The sequence below is a fragment of the Aphelocoma coerulescens genome, chromosome 9 (genome assembly GCF_041296385.1).
Source record: "Aphelocoma coerulescens isolate FSJ_1873_10779 chromosome 9, UR_Acoe_1.0, whole genome shotgun sequence".
In the NCBI taxonomy this organism is placed as follows: Eukaryota; Metazoa; Chordata; class Aves; order Passeriformes; family Corvidae; genus Aphelocoma; species Aphelocoma coerulescens.
In genome coordinates, this window is record NC_091023.1 from 16,536,462 (window position 1) to 16,558,128 (window position 21,667).

At 45.1% G+C, this 21,667-nt stretch overlaps 1 protein-coding gene across 28 annotated transcripts in view; it reads right to left on the reverse strand.

The window, feature by feature from the left end:
* Positions 1-21,667, reverse strand: part of LPP (LIM domain containing preferred translocation partner in lipoma) — a 332,937-nt gene that overhangs the window by 265,450 nt on the left and 45,820 nt on the right. For 17 of the 28 annotated variants that reach the window (XM_069024202.1, XM_069024195.1, XM_069024223.1 and 14 more), the window contains 2 exons: positions 5,702-5,800; positions 2,617-2,912 (listed from right to left, as the gene is read on the reverse strand). The exons of 1 other annotated variant lie outside the window; for it this stretch is intronic. The gene's annotated coding sequence lies outside the window, so the exon portion shown is untranslated. Of the gene's footprint in view, positions 1-2,616; positions 2,913-2,973; positions 3,153-5,701; positions 5,801-21,667 lie in introns of all 28 variants that reach the window. 10 more of the 28 variants (XM_069024215.1, XM_069024211.1, XM_069024227.1 and 7 more) reach the window with 5 other exon arrangements.

A 21,667-nucleotide genomic window follows, 5' to 3' on the forward strand; every position in this document is an offset into this window, starting at 1 on the left:
TGCTTGTTCCTGAGACAGCAGCAATGAGTCCCCATTCCTAGAGGTGATCATGGAGGCAGAGAGCACATATTTCAACTGCAATTCAAATCACAGTCAAACTTGCACCAAAGAGCAAAGTTCCCAGAAAGTGTAGCTCTCCACAGTCAGTTTCTGTGTATTCACAGTCTCAGGAGCATCACCAAGTTCTCTGTTGACAGAAAGTCTAAACATCATGCAGTGCTGGGCAGTTTCATGAGAGTGAGCTGTGTACCAACAGAAGACTCACAACTACCCCAGAATCTGAAACATACAATTTATCTCTGAATAACATAGGGTTTTTTACCCCTTTCAAAAAAAAGGGATCTGAAACAACCAGCTCCTTTCAAATTTCACACATTCACAGAAGAGGGTGTTTGTGAAGAGGACCCCACAAGCACATCACTTCTCTAATATGTGCCCAATTTAGTTTCACCTATCTCCATGTGCTCCCTTCCCAATTCCGACAACCTGCTTGCACATCCTGTTTCATTATGAACACAAGCTTCTTCCCTGGGGCAGCAGCACTGCCTTCATTTCTCCTCATGGTGAGCTTAGACAGCAGTCAAAATGGGAGCAAAATAGCCAGACAAGTTTACCCTTCTTGCTTATCCAGACTGTGAGCCCAATCAAGGCATCACCAGGGCTGTGGCAGCTCTTCTCCCAGGGCTTTGGGTACCACCAAAATGACAGAGCAACAGGCCCACAGTTAAGTAATCCATCAAGAAGATGGGAGAGCAACCTCTGAAAAAGCAGCACGAGGCAAAGGAGGTCTCCCAGAACAAGGAAAAATTAGGAAAACACATAGTAGGAGATAGGCACCAAGGTGGCAGTGACGGGGAGGGTGCTGAAAGTGAGCACAGATCTAGGGAACAAGGACAACTTAAGCAAAGGCTGAAAGATGTTGGAAGAGCAAACACAAGCAGAGAGAGGGTCTGTAAAAGGCCTCTACCAGCAAAGGAATCACAAGCAATCACAGCAACAGTCTTCCTTTTGCCAATTCCATGTGCTTTTCTTGATGGACCTCTCAGTCTAAGGACTTCTTGTGTTGTTTAAAACTCATTTGCTTCTTGGTTTATGAGGTACAACTTTGTATTTTAAGTACACATAGAAAATGTGCTGAAAATTTAAACACTCTCAAGAAATCCTGCCATGCTGTCAACGGGGACACTGTATGTGCACAAGTGAGTGCTGGCACACAAACATACATGTATTCACACCTACACTGCAGCTTTTCAGGAAAAGGACTGTTCCCCTACAAGTCCTCAAAGTGAGGAAAGAAATGGGGGAGTGTACAGCACTACCACAGCCAGGCCATGCTCCTCTACTCCAACCTCAGAGACAACCAGCACTGACATCAAAGTCTGTTCTCCTGCAGGTCCTGTCCAGTCCCTCCCCTCGTCTGTGGGAGCATCATCCCAACAGCTGCATTACACCCTGGGCTGCAGACACCTCTGGGGTGTGAGCCTGGGCCACCCCTGCCCTTGCACTACCCCAGTGACAGTGCCATCAGCCACAGACAAAGGACAATATCTTCAGAGCTCGGGATGCAACGAGGGAAATTCAAAAGGGCGCTCCAGTCAGCATCCAAACTTAACAGAATTGTTCTGCTGAGTTATTAACGTCACAGTCCTGCACCAGACCCAAGTTTGTTTTGCTCTCTTGCCTTCCCACTCCAAGTGAATTTGCTGGGTGATTTTAAGGAAGAGAAAAAGACGGTGACCAATTTTGAGGCCTTCTGATTTAGACATTAAAAGAGAAAAAAATATTCCTACATTGCTCCCTCTTGTTTTTCTAAATAAAAATAATATATAGCCCTAACTGGATAATAAATATGCTCAAAAGCTGTCCTTAAGTAAAAGCTTTTGATAACAAATTGCCTGTACTAACCGCTATTTTACTGTTGAATTTTTTATTGTTGCTTAAGCACTGCAATTATGCTAATAAGCCTGAGAGGATGGTACACTAAAGCATTGAATGTGACAGATATAATACTCAATAAAATGTTAATCTTACCTGAAAATTGGAATCAAACAGCCTTATTAGTATTTATGGATATGGCACCTCCAACATGTTTCTCTTAAGAGGAATATATATATGCAATAGATATTTCCAAATATACCCTACTATTTCTCATGCCTGCATAGAATTTAATTCCAGGTGGCTATTACCCCTGCTGCTAATTGCCAGTCCCTTTTGGAATAAGAAAAAAGAGTGTTGCCTTCTGGGACATGCAAAACTCCTGCACATTGGAGGGTCCTTCCTTTTGCCACCTGGAGGATGGCAGCTGTCCACAGGGATGGGGACAGCTGTCCACAGGGATGGGGACAGCTCTCCCCAGCTCTCGGCATGGCCCCCAGGCTTGTGAGGGCACCACACAACAAAAGCTCTGCTCTGCCACCCTCTTACCTATTTTCCCCATGTCCTCTCCTTTTATGTGCAAGGCAGGTAAATCCAGCAAATGGTTCAGTTATTTACAGGTGCTGGAGAAATGACTTCTGAATTTTAAGATTCAGAAGACAAAAGACTAATTATTAAAGACAAATTTATTTATTTTGCTCTTAAACTTCTCAGCCAATGCTGACAGGGAACGAGACCCACCTGCTTCACTGCAAGTTACAGCACTGCTGATTTGAGCTGTTGAGATGTCGCAGGGTCTGGCATGGAGGTGCTCTGTGACTTTCCACAAGTTGTGCTGCTTTTTGCACCTCTATTTCACCACCTAGTCCCAGTCTGCTTTCTCAGTTGATGGCATAATTTTTTTAACCACATGTAGGCTTTTTTTAGGGGGATTTTTTGGCCAAACCCATGGGTTTCAGACCCAGCCTCAAGGCTCCACTGACATGAACTTCCTGTAAATAAAATCCAAGTGGTCTTCAGCACCTTGACTTTCTCATCTACAGAAGGAAGAAAAAATAAACTCAGAAGAGCCACATGCTTCAGACAAAGTATACTTACACCCATGACCAGGCTCTAAAGAGACTGTACACAATGGACTCTGTGGCTTTCAAGTGCTGCAGGTTAATGCTTAAATAGCAGCCGCTGGCTTCCAGCTTCACTCCTTGTGCTGCTCCCACCCACAGGAGTCAATTCTGCTGGCAGGACAGCAGAAGCATCAATAACCACGATGATATTTCCTGAGAGTAAAGCAAAATTCTTACCACTGGATGCTGCAAGCTTCCATGGTGGAAAACATTAGGTGGGAGATATCCAGGAAATGTTCCCATGAATAGTCACAGCAGGGGAAACCCAACTGGCTTTCCATTGAAATCTGGGATTCCCAAAGGGCTCAGAGATCACAGCAGGTAATCCACAAGACACAACTCAAAACACCACAGAACACTCCTGGGCTCTCTTAAGCCACACTTGCAACCCACACTGGCTTGCACTGAGGGCAAGGATGGAGTGCAAGGATGGGAACAGGGTGGCTTTGCAGGACAGAGCTTAGAGCAGCTCCACAAACCCTCCTTTGCATTGCAACGAGCACAGCACTTAGAAAAAAAAAAAAAATCAGTTGCTAAATCAAAGGAAGCTACCAATTGACTGAGCTGGCACCTCGAAGAGCCAGGAGATGCATCCAGGGCTCCTCCAAGCAAGCCCCAGCATGAGATGCCAGACACCAGATTTCAGGAGCAGACAACTTAACCGTGCCACACAGCTACAAAGTGCTGCAGGACCACATGGCAGCCACTCCCTTAGAAGTGGCAGGACTCATCCCTGCCATGTTAAGTGAGTCTTGTCAGTATTTTCAACCCTGCAGGGAAATCTAGATTGAACTTTGGCACATTGCTTTCTTTTGCTAAGCAGCAACTCTCGAATGTTAACTCCAGTCCTGACAGGCGTATTTATGGACTATTCTTTGCAAATAATCTTACCCTGACCAGTCCGAAAGGTCAGAACCATAAAAAAGAATAACAACAATAAAAAAAAAAAAAGGCACAAGGCTGGAAAATCATCACTGCCATTGGTACAACCCCTCAACTTATTAACCGTCCTTGCAACAAGGTGAACTGCAAGGTCTTGGATTTATTTGATTGATCGAGATCAAAAGATCGGGGGGAACACAGTAAATTGTATCTTTCCACAAACGCACTTTGCTTTCAAGATTTGAGCAGATAGCTGCAGGAATTGAAAAGCTCAAAAGAAGGAAAAAGAAAACCAGAAAAGAGAAAAAAAAAAAAAAAAAATGTACAAAGGTGACTTCAGAAAGGCATCCCTTAGTTTCCTCTTGACACCATCTGCATTTCTTAGAGCTATTCGCAAGTTTCTTCCATGTCCCCATACCCCTGGGACACAACAGCTTATCTCTTCTAAGCAGAAGACGATAAGGAACAATAAGACACTGGTATAACTTCAGGGGAGACACCAGTGTTTGCTGACATTATGGATGAAATGTAAATATTAGAGAAACTAAAGTCCAACAACAGGTTGAAGAACTTCCCATTGAATTCCAGATGTCCTACAAGATAAGACAAGTATCTCACTGATCTTCTTAACCAGACCAAGGAAGACAAAGCACCTGAACCTCCCCTGTCGTCACATGATGGCTCAGAGGCTGAGTCCAGGCTCAATTTGTCATCAGCAGCTCACAGGGAAGGGAGGAAGGAGGAAGAAGCAAGGGAACTAAAAGAGCAGCCGTCTTCAGGACATAATTTCAAGACCTAGCTGGTGAGCCAGCATTTTTAAACTCAGGAAAAGCCTGCTGTGTTTGCTGTCAAGACAAGACAAAGAAACACAATGGAGAACAAGAACAGAAGAGCAGGAGAAGAAAAATGAAACTGTCCTCCACTTCATCAGCCCTGGAAACAGAGAGGAAAAGTAATCACTTGGTTCCTCTCTCTGTGTTCCACGTGATATTTGTGTCTTGCTCAGTATACCTATATTTGTAGCACTGCATTCTCATGTCACAATAAAACAGATGAGATTACACCCCGAGAGTAAGAGTAAATCCCTTACACAGACCATGGAAGAGACCCAAACTCACAGCAACTTACTACAAAGGAGCCAGAATTGATGCAACTTCCTGTTTTTACCACAAGTTTACACTGCATGCCAACAACAGAGGATTAAACCTCTTCTTTTCCTTGAGCTTATACTTCCCTCCAGAAGAACATCACCATTCAGGTAACAAAGACACTGAGCACTGTAAATTGCTGCTGCATCAATTCTTCACCAAGCCATGCAGCTCATTCTGCACAGATACACTCAGCTTTGCCTTTCACCTTACCAGCTTTGAATAAGGTTGTTAAGATAAGAATTTCACACAATCCCATTTCTAAACATCAGTGGGTTAGAAGGACTCTCCAGAAGTCACCTAGTCTATGTTTCCACCACATGGAAGGATCGGTTCTCCTAAAAGCACTACTGCTACTGTTTTTCCAGCTTGTTCTTAAACCTCTCCATGACTGAAGCTGCCTAACCTCCTGCAGGGATCCACTCCAGCACTTAGCTATCCTTAACACAGGAGATCATTCACTGATACCTCAGCTAAATTTCTCTTGCTGCAACCTAAGTTTATAATTTGTTTTATTTACAGTGAGCAGATTAAGTTTATTCCCTCTCTCCATGACACGTTCACTATTTCCAAAATTTACAAGTTGAGGCAGTGCTGCTTGTCCTCTCTTTGCCCATTCTGCTTCTGCTCACAGCACATTCTCAATCTCTGCATGAGTATGTCTTTCCTTACCCTGAGAGAGCAGGCACTTGGATATCACGAGGCTGTTTCAAGGGAAGACGCTCACCTCCAAAGGCTGATGCATTCAGGCACACCCAGTTACAAAGTACTCTGAAACAATAAAAATAAAAGATTTGTCTTCAGGATGGCAGGCAGAGTCCAGTCCAGGAGTAAAGGAAAAACCAGCAACTCTGAAGTGCAACTTTCCTCACCCCATTATTTAACATGCAAACAGATTTTCAAAAGCACCATCACTGACTCTAGATATGTCATGCATCACCACTCAAAGTTGGACACATTTTCTCTGACAGCCACCGTAAGGGTTTGATAAATTTGTGTTCTAGGAAACAAAGTGTTCATGGACTTGGCAGAAAGTTCTGCCAAGGTATAAGCAATACCCAGCACACGTCAAAATCAGATGGCTCTGACTCCGAACCTTTGAGCTCTGTGACAGAGGACAAATTTTAAACTTTATTTACAGTGTCACTGAAACCAACAGAGGCAAGATTTCCAGTCTACTCTGAGATATAAATGTGTGTAGATAGATCCAGAGGGTAAAAGTCCTGATGAATGGCTTTTGTATTCACAACATACTCCTTACCTCTTGATCTTCAGGATGTTCTACCCAGCAAAATGAAATCTCTCATGAACCCAAGTGTTTGGTGACAATGTAGAAAGGTAAAGAAAGGATTTACATGACCAGTGTTCAGAAACACAGGGGAGAGTTCTGAATGACAAAAACATCCCAAATTTCATGAAAGATAACAAGCAACACGGGAGAGCAGCAATAATACATTTGCCATCCTACTTCTGGAGGCTCTCAGAAAAACAGAGTTAGATGGTAGCAGACAATTTGCAACAACAGCACCTTTCAGCAGTAGATCACCTTTTGCACCCCATCTCATCTAAATTCCTGTCTCCCCTCAGCAGGAGCTGCTCCTGACCCCAAAGGATCAAGTGGCTGTGTAACAAATACTCTTTTTCCAATAGCTGAAGCCAAGAAACACTCGATTTGTCACCTGCTGTGAAAACAAGATGCTTGTTGCACATCTAAGGATGTGCCAATGCAAGAACTCAGTGTCTTCTCTTTAGCATGGATCATCTATCTGACTGCCCTGTTGGCTACTGCACTTTGTCCTTCCCCAAGTTTCTGCTTAGGATGTTTTCTTTCTTCCTGCCCAGCTGTCCTGGGCTTTTGCTTTCCTTCATCACTTGCACTCTTAGCAATGCCAACACTTAGAGCCAACCAGTCCAACTGCTGTCAGCACAGGAAGGTGACACACTCCTGTTTAGTACTGATTGGATAACAGAAGTGCTGTTTCCAAGGCTAAACAGGAATACCTGCACCAATACCATCCCTAAAGCAGCACATAGTAGCTGAGGAGACTGAGCAATAAATCCCTGAAGGTGAAAAACTCAAAGTAATCTCAAAATGTATGTCGGACAACTGATAAAAGACTCTAAATGCATGCCCATCTCTAAGGGTGAAAGTAGCTCCAAGGACTTCAGCAAGATCACCTGCAGCATCAGACATGTTACCTCCCAAAACACTAGTGAGATAAGGATGTTTAGCAAGGGATAGAGATATGAGGAATGCTTCCACCAAGAAAATATACCCATTTCTATAGCTGAATTACAACAGCTGTTGAAAACCATGGAGTAGCATTGAATGGCAGCCCAGGACAGGGAGCCAAGACGACTACCACATGCAATTGAAACTGCCAAGGGATTAAGTTAGGTCAAATGTAATTACACAAATTGGATCCTGGCCAGAGTACTGGCTTATTTAAGAAAATTAAAAGAGGTGTTCAAAAGTTTCAGAGATTGAGTCCTCCTCCTGTTAATTATTTGGTGAGTCAGTGAAGTCTCAGTACTCTGGGAGGCCATCTGAAAAAGGGGAAAAAATGAGGCATAAACTTGAAAGGCATTAGAAGCGATTAGCAAAAGCCTTTGTTCTCCGTGGCAATCCTGGCTGCACCAGTGCGCGAAAGCCTTTCATGTCCATGCTGAAAAGTGGTCTCAGTTCCTTTGATACTTCTGGGAGGAAGCATTTAAATTTACAAATACCCCGCTGACAGAAGTTACAGACAACAGTCGAGGAACTTCTGCATAACCCAGCCAGATCATACCTGGCTGGCGGGAGGAATGGCAACAAGACACAAAGGAGCTCACTGACACCAAGAGCAATGTCCACTCTACATGCTAGTGGTGTATGAAAGCCAAGTCATGTCAAAAAGGAGGTTGCAGCCATGTGGGACAGTGGTTTCTTCCCCCTCATTCAGTTTTCAGAAGATGGAGAGCATGAAAGGCAGGCAATGGTAAGGAGACCAGAAAGGAAGCTTTGTGGTCTGGCAGCTGAGCATCACTTGGAAAGATTAGATTCTGTTTATCCCTCTGCCATAAACCTTCTGATGATAAGAGCAAAGTCACGTATATGAAATTTTCCCACATTTATTGCTGTGCCTTTTCTGGCTGAATAAAGATACAGAAGGACCATGTCCAGAAGAGAACAGAACAAGCAGCAGGGACTGAGATTCTCTGTTCAACCCTTAATCAAGACTTGTACTATAACCATGTACAGCACTACAAAACGCAAAGTGATCTGAAAAAACAGGCCTTGTAAGTCTCAGTTTTGGCACCTGAAAGAAGTAGATGCCTCAGCTACCTCTGCATCTGGAAGTCATCATCAGAGATACACTCATTGCTGTCTTTGAAGCAGTTGAATGCGACAGTAAAAGCAGTACGGAATTGGAGATTAACTTTTTTTGGGTAGCTTATTCAGTGCAATGTTCAAATGATGCACATGAAACAAACCATTTTTTGACTGACATGAAAAAAGCCAGAGAGATGAAATAACTATCTTCTCAACAAGTGCCGTACATGAGGCGTGTCAAGTGACATGGCTTCGTCTCACAGTGACAGCAGGTGAACACACAACTGAAGCCTCTGTCATATTGATTTCATGTGCTTTTTTTTCCCTTTAACTTTTCATAAAACAAGCCAGGAAAAGGCAGACATTTCACAGCACAGATTGGTGCAATTTGTGCTAATGGCCCAAGCGTAGATGCAAGCAGCAGCTTGCTTCTCTTTGTGTGGAACAGTCAACAGGGACAAGTCTGGTGGGACAACTGCTACCACGGCACACCTTGCCCCAGCCCAGCAACACCTCCTCCTCCAGCAGCCTCACAACAAGCAGGGCAAGAACTAAGAACACAGGAGTAAATCTGCTGTCTTGCCATGCTGTGCAAAATCCAGGGGCAAGCAAATGTGGAAAGAGGTTGCATTCTACACTGACCACACACAAACTTTCATTCTTCCAAAAGGTAGTCAAGTGCTTTTCCAGGTAGCATAAATTCCTCACCCCTGGCACTCCTGCAACAAGGTAATCACTCCTTGGAAGTCCTTGGGCAGCACACACATGACAAAGACACAGATTTCTTTTACAGATAGGAACAAAACAGCATGGCAGTTCTTCCTATTCTTTCCAAACACCTTCTAACCAGCCTCCTCTGAAGCAGACCCACTGCTTGCACTGGAAAGACCCACAAAAAAAAGGCAGGTCAGAGCCAGAGCCACGACACAGCCAGTGCCACGTGTGGGCACCACCACACGTCAGGGAAAAGCACAGAGCTCATGTTACACATGCTACAAAAAAATAGATTTTTCAGCACAAAATGGGGCAGCCTGAAGGGTTTCATGCCAAAGAGGGACCTGCTGCCATGGTGGCCTGGGCATGCAGGGGGACATCCCCCTGTGGCAGCAGCGGTGATTAACCAATACTGATAATGGCCTTCAGTGCCTGAAACAAAGCACGAGGAAACAGCACAGTGAGGACTAATGCCAAGTGGCAATAAAGGCAGAGGCAGGGCTGTTGTTCAAAAAAGAAATTTTTTTTTTGCCTAGGTTACTTGTTTTTTGAAAAAAAAAGTTTCTGCATGCAGGGACATCCTGTTCACTATATTAAATTAAAGGGATGAATCAAGAGGGAACAGCTTTCAGCAGGCAGGGGGGAAAAATCAATTTCAGGTTGCTATGGACAACTGGGCTGTCTCCTGTAAAACGGAATCAGATTCAGCTCTACAAACCTGAACACTAAACATTCCCTCAAATACAACACACTAAATTAATTAATACAATAAAATACAGACTTATGTCATCTCCCAGGTTTTTTGGCTGAACAAAAGACGTGCTCAAATCTGCTAACTGCCACTAAATACAGGACTGGAATTTGGCTCAGTGGTGACTTTGTGACTGCCAGTCCAACACTGACCACTGCCTTACAGGGGCAAAGCTCCTTATAATAGCTGAACAAACCAGAGTGGCTCCCAGATTCACCTCTCTCTGGACCCTTCCATGTGCTCTGGGCTTGCAGCAGGATCTAAAACCATGTTCTGCTGATACAGGCTCCTGAAAAACTCAGCTAGAAAGGACAGCAAAAGCTCAGCCTGAGGCTTTCAAGCATGTCCTGGCTGACACTGGACAGAGGCAGTTTAACCTGCCCGCAGTCCTTGAATAGCCTGAACAGAAACAATGTCCTCTACCTGAGCAGCTGACCTATGGTCATAGCTGCCAGTAGGAACCTCACACGGAGGGACCACTGAGGACAACATGGTGGCCATGGTCCAACAGGTGTTCCCTCCCCATGCTTTGCACTGGAAGAATTTCAAACAGGTTTTAAACACCTTCTCCACTCCCTGCAGGAAGAAAAGTCCTGGTGAGAGAGAATGGAGCAGAGATGAGGCATCTGATTCTGTGCCCTTTCCCAGTAGCTGTAAAGAAATCAAAGAAATCCATCTAGATCAATCTTTCCATCAAGGCAACAGGAAACATTCCCATCCCACGATACTGTAAGTCTTATGGAGCAGTTAACGATTTTCCAATGAAATGTGCCATCAAAATACAAGATTTTATTAGCAAAATCAATGATGTGTGCAGAGACAGTCCCTCGTGTGTCTTAAAAAAAAAAAAATCTATGAATAAACCTGACAGGAATAAGAACATTGTGCAATTATTACAGCTGTTTTACAGGATCCTCTAGTAATGACAGCCCATACTTCTGGTAAGACACCTTAAGGCAGTACCACAAAAAAAAAATATAAAAGGAACAGAAGCACAGCATTCCCCTACACTTGGAGTGTGCATTATGTTTATTAAATTACTTTTTTTTCTTTTTCCCAACAAGAAGATAACATCCTGGAAACAAAACCACCCCAACGCTTAAAGAAATATTTACCAGTCACCCGTCTTTTTTCTCCTTCTCCACCAGTTCAGTGTTTCATTGCATGAGAAAAGCAACCAGTGGAAATTTACACCAATTTAAACCTAGCAGAAATGGAAGCAAGATAGAGAGGTTGTGACTTTTCAGCACCCACAAAACTCATGATGGTCCTAAACTATGCACACAGGTCAGGTATCTGCAGCATCCAAGAGCCTTCTGCAAGCAATACACCCATCTGAGGACACAGGAATGGAGTCCTACCAGCCTGCCAGGCTCCTGTTCTCAGCTGGCAGCTATCATCCACATCAAAACCATCATAAAGAACTCAGACAATCAAAACATTAAGGCATCCCAAATCCAACACTCACCAAAGCCCACTACCCATTTTTTTGTGGAGCTCTGGCTAATGCACAAGGAGCACCATTAAGTCGCATTTATAGCAAAATGCTCAAGACAGCAGTTATGTGAAATGGTGCCAAAAAAAACCACTTGACAGTTCTAACCCAAACCTATACACAAGAGCCTAAGGTCCACTCAGAGTTAAAAATTAAGTCTCTGTTCCACCTGGCTTTAAAAAACCTCCAGATGCATGTGAGGATGGATAAGGAAAGAGTAACAAGAATACCCAACAGATGTTTCCATTAGCATAGATTTGCCATTCATTTCTCTGTCTTCTACCATCAAACTCCTTTATCATCCTTGCTGGATAATTTACACTGCTTGTTGCAAAGTACAGTCTCTAAGAACAGAGACAGCCAACACTTGACAATGTAGGAGTTCAAAGAGCTGAGCCATGCATGACCTGCAAGCAGATTGTTGTATATAAGGGCTTTGCCTTCATGCAATGCTGGAACTTGTCATCATGAAACACCCTCCTATTACAACATGGCCCAGAGGAGCTACTATTTTGGGTCCTAATAATGCGCTGGGTTTTACAGGAAAGAAAGAAGGCAAGTAACATGGAACAACCCAGCTGTCAAGGAGAGAAACAGATGGGATCCTCACAAAGCTACACAGATTGCCTTAGTCAAGTGCTGTCACAGCCCATCCTCAAGATGGGAAAGCACTGTGCAGGAGCTAGATGAAAGGAGCTTGTGAAATTAAGTAGCATCATCACCTCCACAAGGCCTGTGACGAGACAATAGAGAACTGCTTTCCAGGCACTCTGATCCCAGGGCAGTAAAACATGACTCAAGGTTGCCAAGCTGCTTTTTCCAAATGCCTTTTGGCTGAGTGACAATTGCCCAATTCTCCCACCTGTTTGGCCCCCATGAAACACAGAGAGCATCAAGCACATGAAGCACAAGTCACATTTGTAGTCTTGGAAAAGCCCTCCCTTGGGTAACAGGTACAAACAAGGCTGGCTGGAGGTGTCCCTGCTAACATGGCCCCAGGTGCTGGCAGGCAGGCAAGCTGACAGCGCACAGGTAGCACCAGGATTCACCCCACTGTGGCTTCCAGTTCATAATGTGGAAAACAATCTAGGAAACCACAACACTTGCCATGGCAGTGCAGATCCCAGTGCTGTGACACACCATGAACCAGTGACAGACCTGGAGAGGGGAGGGACTGGCCTGACCTTCCTCATTCAGGCTCCCAAGAAGGAGCTGCACCCACGAAAACAAACCAGTGCTTTGGAAACCCAGGCCCACTTGGAGATATCAGGGCCAATATCCAACAGATAGAGAACCTGTGCTTTGTACTTCCAGCCCGAGCCCAGGTCAGAGCAGCCTGAGCACAGCCATTCACACCCACAGTGATTCAAACAACAGAGGCTGCAGCCAGATTATGAATGAAGTAACAGCATCGATTGCCTTACCTACCCTCCGCCTCCCACTAACCGGAAGATGCTATTCAGGGAAAACATAATTTAAAGGCAGAGGCTAATGATGAATCAGATTGATTTTTAGATGAAGTAAATAGATGTAATTGCAATCTACCTGCTTGCAGCTTGCCAAGTCAGAGCGAGCTTCAGGAGAACCTGGCCCCCTCTCCCATTCCTCGTCCCACTCCTGTCTCCCACCAAAGCAAGAAAAACCCTCGCAGAAAAGAAATTCCTTTACACAAGACAATTGAGCGTTGCTTGGAGCTAGCTCAATGCTGGCTTCCCTCTTCCTGCTAAACAGTACAGAGCCTGAATTAATGGATGTACAGAGGGCCCACTTTCCAGGGAAAAGCAAATTCCAAGTCTGCAGCTGGGAAGAATGCATCGTATGTCTGGTATTCACACTGCGCCCTCTTTTCCTCTTCATTTTTTTGGCCGTATAAGGAGCTGAGCACAGCAGGCTGGGCCAGCGAGTGCAGCGCTGCCTGCTCAGCACCGTTGGACCTCAGACTTTGTTTGTCTTTACTGGAAATCCAGTAAGTCCATCTAGGAAAAAGGCTAGTGCATATGCCATGGAAAGTCAGGCTCAGACATTGTGGTCCGGAGACGCAGGATCCAAACGGGAGCCAGCTGAATGAGACCAGCCCAGCAAGTGCTCCTGCAGAGCTGCAAACACGTGCACTGCACAGGCAGTAAATACCTTTACTACACTGCAGGGAAGGGGGGGTGTTAACTTAAAAACTAGAGACTATTGCAGCTGCAGTCCTAAAGGATTGTTTCACAGGTTTGCAGGACTCCAGTAATACCTGCACAGGAGATAAAAGGCAACCTGGCCTTGAGTGCAAACACCTGGGGCTGGGAGGATTACATGCCTTTGGCCACAGAGAAATACGTCCTCTCTAACACACACGGGTTATAAACAGGAGTGTGGGATTGCACTTTAGAGATGCAAATTGCTGGGAATTTTTCCTAGAGTCCTGACAATCTCTAAGTTCGAGTCTATTGCAGCAATTTCATCAGCAGACTGGGATTTCCATATCCTCAATGCAATTACAGAATTACCTTCCGAAAACATAAAACCTTTTTGCCATTACTGCTTCTTCTGTAAACAACAGACTATTCCTGTGGGCACTGCAGGAGCAAAAAGGAGAGGAAAAGACACGTACCACATGACCTTCCCTTTACAGAGAGTGATGGGTGCTGCCCCATGGGATGGCACTACCAACCAACAGAGCCCCTCATGCTTGGCCCTGGGACCAAAGTGCAGGGGCAGAAACTCACAAGCAACCCAAACCCACTCAACCACCCTGTCTTGCCCTCCCACCTGTGTCAAGCATGTGAAGTTCCATCTCCTTCCCAGCACTAGCACCTCTGGGCTGCAGTTCCCCACTGCCACCCTCTCTTTGCAGCTTCTGTCCCAGTCCCTGCAGCTGCCTGCTCCCAACCCTCCACCTCCACAGAGCTGCCTGAACGAGGAAAAGGGAAGGACAGTAGCCAGAAGCCTCTTCATCACATCTGAAAACAGTATTCAGCCTTCACCTGTTATATCCAGATGGAGTCAGGGATGCTCTGAAGCACAGAATGAAGTGGCTTGGATGAAGACACACAGTTGAAACTAAACTGGGGGAAGGGAAAGTTTCTAGCCTCATTAATAACAGCCTGAAATTAAAAGCAGAGCTTGTAGTACAGCTGCAATTTCAGCTACCCCGCTGCTTGTGTTAACAGTGTGGCTTTATTATGGTCAGGGATTAAAAACAGCTTCAACAATTAAAAGAGGGAAAAGAAAAAAAACAATGACTGAATGAAAGAACCACCACCAACAAAAATCAGTATAAAAAAAAATTCCTGCGGGCTGGAATGATTAGCAAAAAACAGTTGTGTGCTGTGAGGAGCATGAGTGAATGCTTCCTTCCCCACAAAGGCCCACACATGTCCCTGACAAGTGTATCTGTCCCTGACCTGTGGGAAACCACCCAGTGCCCTGTGGCTCAGCACCAGCCACCATCAGCCTCCCAAGAGATGTCACCTCCTGCCCAGGAATAGGTGCTCTACAATCACCCTGCTCCGAGCTTAGAAACTTCCTCACTCCTGCTGTCTAAACAACACAGCATTAAATAGAACAAAAATGGAAAGAGAATAGTCTTGCAACAAATGACTAACAAGCCTCGAACTTCTCAGGAGGCACCAGTCTCACTGAGCAGCTCAGAAGAGCTGAGAAGCAGCATGCCCATGTCTCTTGAAGGTGAGCTGGTTGTCTAAGGGTTCCTGAAGGCATTCATCCCACATTCCCTGGCACCTGCCCTGACACCAGCTGGGATAAGCTGCCAGTGGGAAGCCTCAGTTTGCTGTGTCTCAATACAACAGTCATGGCTTTTGAGGGCTTGGCCAAAAACGCTGAGATTGAACCTACTCATTCTTCTTTGTAAAAATTAAAAGCAGTATCTTCACAAGAAAGAGGAAAACTATCGCCCTTCTCCTCTTTCACCACCTTCCTGATAAAAGCATTCCCTGGAGCCACCACCTTTAGGGCAATCACCTACATTCACTGCAAAGCTACTAAGGAACAGAAGCCCCTTCAGGGCCAAAAATATCACACACCAAGCTCACACTTGCTTTTTCTCAACAACGTTTCTGCTCTGTGCCCTCAGAGGTTTGTAGCCCAGCTGACCAGAAATTCTGGAGTTTGGGATTCCTTTTATTCCTTTTACTTCACTGCTGCTTTTGCCTTTGACCAACAACAGAAAGTGAGCACAGCCACAGCACAGCAGGAAGGCATCAGTTTTCTCACAATCACAGCCACACCTACAGCTCTTTCTCCACTGCAGAAGGTTTGGCCTTCAAAAATCAATCCAAACTTGGCCCATCCACCAAAGCTGCCGCCTTTGCACTATGTGGATATTAACCCGAGGACCACAGGACATTCCCGGAGATACGGTCTGGGCAAATTCCTGCAGCTACCACAGAGCTGCGATGCTCCAGAGCCGACCTCCTGACACAATGGTGGTCATCTTCACCAATACAACAAATCCAGATTCCTCCAGTGTTTCCCATGAGGACACACTGGACAAATCTGGTCCTCATGGCTGCTGCAACCCAGCAGTAAAAGCAATGGTGGGAACACCCAACAGATCTGAGCCCCGTTCCTGCTCTGGGATGAATGCAGAATCATTTTCCATAAGGGATTAAAGTCACATCCCTGTCAAGGAAGCTATTAGTTGACAGAAAAAGTCTTTGCCATTTTGGAGACAGAACACTGGACTCAGAAAAATTCTTGCTGCTGCAATGAAGGACAGTGATGTCCAACACAAACAAAGAAGATCCATCATTATATGACAATGGAAGTGCCCAGACATCTGCCCTCAAAAGCCAGCCAAAAGCATTTTACACTGTTTGCTTTCATAAGCACAGAAACTGAAGCCAGACTGTGCCAACTCTTTGCAATTCCCCTCGCTGGAGGGTACAAAGGACTTCAACAGAACTGCACTTGAAGCTGTGTCTGCAAAAATATCACAGTTAAGGTGATAAGTCCCCAGCAGCCACACTACTGTCTTCACCAGGTCCAGGGCAGGTTTGGTACCTTAAAGAAAACCAAAATCTCCTTTCTTTTTACTCTGAAGTCTCCAGTATTTCGAAAACATTTAAATTAAAACTAACAAGCCCCACAATACACTTTCTCAGACACCAGAGCACTTTCTAAATGCCAAGGTGACTGCAACCAGAAGTCACCATGGCTTAACAAATTTGGGTGACGTGACTTCTTCGTGGTTTCAGTTAAAGGACTTTGCCTTGCCTTTTCAGCAGGCTGGGAGCACGCATGGCCAACACAACACAGCCACTGTTCAGCTGTGAGAATGAACCACCTCCAGGCAGCCTCCCAGCCCCACCATGGGAAGCATTAAATCCCCTGCTTTGCAGACAGGAGAAACGGAAGCTAAAAAACAAACAGCGACCAAAGAAACCCAAAACCAACCACACACAAAACAACAAAACCCCCCAGAAAGGTACAGAAAAAAAATACCAACACAAGACATGAAGTTCAGAGCTGCACTGCCCCCACATGCTCACTCCTGGATGGAAAAGAAGGGGATAGTTGAAGGATGTGGGATGATGGCTGCACCAGGTACAGCCTGGCAGGAGGTAAATAGGCTGTGGCTTAGGGAAAGTGCACGGAAGCAGGAAGGACTGAGGAAGTGCCAGCCACCAAGGAAGGTTCTGTGGCCATACGACATGGCAAAAAAAGGCAAAAGAAAGTCAGTTGATTCAGATCCTGTGCTTAGAAATACATGCTACATTTTTTCTCTAACATGACAAAGACTGCTTCTCTCACCCCAGAATTTGCAACCTTCCATGTCACAGTCCTTTGACTGCAAATAATGTTCGTTCCTGCACAGGCAGATGGGGACCAACACTATGGCTGATGCCAAGCTGGACTGCTCCTCCTCTTAAAAAACTGCTTCCAGCTCCAGTCGAAGGATCCCCATGTGCTCAGATGGCCAAAATCAGGCAAGTGCTGAGCACTGCTTTTACCTAAAGGCTTTACTAACATCTGAAAGAATTATAGTGGGCCATCTACATATTCTCCTAAAAGGTATTTGGTTCAAAACCAGTTCTCCCTCACCTCCTCCAACATATGCCCGTATTTCTCTATTAGTAGTTGAGGTGCTGGGGATATCTTGAGCAGCTTCCAGAGCTTCAATGTATCAGTGAAATAACCCACTGCATCTCAGGGGGGAAACAACAGCACAACTAGTAGCTCTCATGAACTACAATATCTCTAAAACTTCCATTAGAAAGTTACTGGAATTTATTGGGTTAAACATGCCAATATATCAAAATCACAAAGGACTTAAACTTTGTACCTATACAATGCAAGAACAAGTTCATTACAAATGTCATCAACAATAAACTATAACTGCAGTTCCAGAGAAGGAAATCTGGGCGCTTACAGTGGGTTGTCAGGGAGACAAAGTACTGAAGTCAAGGAAAGAAGTCTGGTTTGCCCCTTTTTCCAGCCTATCACAGACACATGCTCCCAAGATCCCAAGCCTTTCCCCTTTAAATTACAAACCAATCACCCTTCTATGGTGACACCACAAGCTTTGGGTGTTGTTCCCATTTTAGCATGTGCAAGCCATGAGGTACCAAGGTGACCTGTGAGCTGCCACATCTCAGAGAGACCAAGCACTGCTGAACAACAGTCCTCCGTAGTTCAAAGCTGGCACTTTCCAGTTTCTGCCAATTTCCTTGATTCCTAAAAGCTAGTCTATGACCCTTCTAGATTGACAAGTCCACTTTTGTAATAAAAACATAATGGTCACTTGCTGCAAAGAAACATGATCAGTCCAGCTAGGAGATGTCAACATGGCACAAACAAGCCTTCAGCACCACATCATACATGGAGATGAAAGTCCTGAGAGCCTATCCTCCTGTTTCTGAAGTACCATTTGTATTAATTGGACTTAGCATGGATTTTAAATATTAACTGAGAACTTTCCTCAGTAAAAGGGCACATTCACAGGAGCAAACCTCCTCTTTAGGGTGACCTAAAGTTGGAAGGTTTTGCTCTAGCCAATACAGGAGAGAGGAATTGATCAGAAAAGCACCCAACATCACTGCTGGTCTTGGCAAGGCTGGATTAACTAAATTAAGGACTAGAAAGATACAGGAGAGAGGACTTGATCAGAAAAGCAGCCAACATCACTGCTGGTCTTGGCAAGGCTGGATTAAGTTAAGTAAGGACTAGAAAGATCTGCCCAGTCTGGAGGCCAGGGGTCCAAAAGGCAAGCCAAAAAGTAACTCGTTCCCCTTCCTAACAAACTGTGTTTTCAGCTGGAAGTCGCTTGGCAGCCTTCCTGCCAGAGGATGCTGCAGGTCAAGACAAGGGTTCATTCCCAGCCAGGCCGAGTGGGGACACAAAACACAAGAACAGACACTGCTTTGCAAACATGGGCTGGAACACCAGGAGAACTGCATCTGCCAGGCTGTCCTCAGACAGCAAGGGATGCTGCTGATCAGAACTGGTGTGCCCCAGGAAGCACCGACCCGCTCAAGAGCAAGGATGGGGTAAAGTACCAAGGCACAAACAGGGGGAGCCAAGGCAAGTCTTCAGGCACCCAGCTGCACCACACCTGCCTCACAAACACCTTGGGTTCCTTGCTTCTGTGAAAATCAAGAGCAGTGGCATTCTATAACAAAAACGTCCCTTAAACTCCTTATTAAAGGTAATTTCCTCTCCCACCCCTTTTCATTAGCAACACTCAAGCATTCATCAAATGATCCTGTTACTTCCAGGAAAAGCATTAGTCTTCTTACAAAGAACCTACATATTAGCACTGTCTGTTGTTATAACCATAAAAAGTTGTACTAAAAAAAAATCAATTGAGACGCACAGTTCTCAATTGAGAATAGGAGCTTACCTTAAATAAACCTATCACACTGGGAAACCCATAAGTGCTTGGGGAACAGTGCTCATATGGGGAAAGATACAGCAGTAACCACATCACATTTCCCTTCGAGGCAGTAGCTTTCCACTTAAATTTTATACAATGCACCTGCTTATTGTTCTTATTACACAACATTGCATTCAATTCAAATCCATGCTGCAAGTATCCCACTCACAGCAAAGAGACTTCAGAAAGGAAAAAAACTTCTATTTCAGGAAAGCAGTCTACAGTAGCTCATTACACAGCACCAATTTCAAGCAGGGTGTCATTCTGACCACACCAGACAGCATTTCGACTCCACCAGTATCCTTCAGTGAAACACACCTGTTACAGCATTATTCTTGATGCTCCGAGTCCTCTTGAAATGCATGGTACAAATTCTCTGTCATTTCAAAAGGACTGTGTTGCTCAGAGCCCTTCACCTCTTCACATCATCCTTTCCAATAACTTGCAAAGCAGTAAGGGCAAGGCGGGCCATTCTTTAAGGCAAGAATTAAAAATAAATAAATCAGCACTTTCCTTGGGAAGGAGCTACAGAGTAGGGCTGTGAATCCCAACTCAGGAGAGCCTTATGCGTCATTCCAGATCTAGGCCAACTCAGAAAATCACTTAAGCTCCTGATTAACTGCAATATGTGCTTAAGTTGCTTTGACTTCCGTAGGAATTAGGCATATACTTACGTGCTCTACTGTACAGAAATACTCTCTTAAACCAGATCTTGCTTTGTAGGGTTGCTACACACATACACGTGCAGCTCATGCCCCCAAGAAGGCTCTGGCTGCAAACCAGATTGCCTGAATTTTGTGCCTAACTATGGACCAAAGTGTTTCACCCAGAGCTTTAAGTAAAGCTGAAGTTTGGAAGTGCTTTATCTCAGACAGGAACTTTGTGAGGGCTCAGCTCTCAGTTTTACACTTGGTAAGTGATGCTAAGGCTCATGAGAGACTATAACACACTGGAGCTGCAGATGTTTCCAAGAGGAGAAAATCTCCCTAGACCCAGTTCTGTCTGCTCTAAATCACACTATGGACCAATCATGGGCTGTGAACACACAGCAGAGACAAGGAGGACCTTTCACTAGAGTCCCTTCTGAACCACCACTTCTCCTGGTGGGGTTATGTGTCAAATCACCACAAAGTTTTGTCCCTATGACAAGAGACATCCAGACTTACAACCAGGAAGTCTCTCAGCATCAAATGGGACACTGGGTTTCAACACCTCTCCATGTTACCTGTGAGGAAAACAGCAATTTCCCCTCAGCCTTCCACCACATAACCTCACTGGGCATGGGCAACTGCTAAACTATCCTGAACCTGCCCTATTATCAAGGAGCTCTTGTGTTTCAAAAAAAAGCCAAAAAAAAAGCCAAAAAAAGCCCCTTTGCCTGACCCCTCCCCCTCACCAGCTACTCTCTTGCTATTAGAGTTAATTGCAAGCACATCGTTCCTACAGCATGGCTGATAGAAAAGAACTCCTGCTACGCAGGGGCTTGGTTTTCCCATCTTGCCTATTCTCAAGGCAGTGCAATAAATTATTATTATTATATATGTTGGCTTTGCAAATGACTGAAGCATCCTGAGTGCCTGCATGGGGGCATGCTGTTTCTCAGCATGATCTGAAATAGCCAAGATATTAAAATCCCACAAAGAACTGAGTTTCTAATGGAAAAATTGATGTGCCAGATGTTGACACTGATGACTACTGTGGTAGCCTGGGGCAGAGCCCAAACCCCTCCAGGTCAGACGGCCTCACCATTCCCTGTTCCTCAATGAACCCACATTACAGTCCAGCTGCTCCCACATCCACCTACCCCTGAGGTTACTCACCCAAAAGAGGGATGCACAGTATCCTTTCCAAGCCCTGGACCTTCCCTTACATTAATCAGTGCTCTCTTTCAATGACTATCCAACCCCAACAAGGGTTCAAGCTCTTCAGCGCTGAAGACTACACAGGAGAAGGAGCACTTCATAGCAAGACATCAAATGGCACATCCAGGTTTGCCAGTCCAATGGCTCAACCCAACTCTCCATTTGGGGAAGCCCCAACTGAACAAAACTCAGCTCAGCAGTGCAAGATGACTGTATTTTACCTCTTGAAATCCTTCTCTTTCTTATAGATGCCACACAGTAAAAATATTACGATGAGAAAACTCTGCAGATACAAGATACCAAGGTTTTAAGATCAAGCCCTTTACCAGGAATCAGGAGAGGTTCAGGACAGCAAACCACACAGTCCAGCACACCTACAACTCCTCCGTGCCCGAGATTGGTGTCTGGTTCAAACCCACACCACCAGCCTTTAAAACTACTCCCCAAAGTGGTGGAACAGGCTCCAGAAACAGTGGAGATGCCTGATCCTCCTGCTTTGTGCAAAAAGCCAGGACCAAAGGTGTTGCTTACCCAAGCAGCTGTGAGGAGGGCACTGAGCAACACTGTGTCCTACAGCAACTTCAGGGCTTTTCCCCCCATTCTGGGACCTCCAGCACCCTGTGC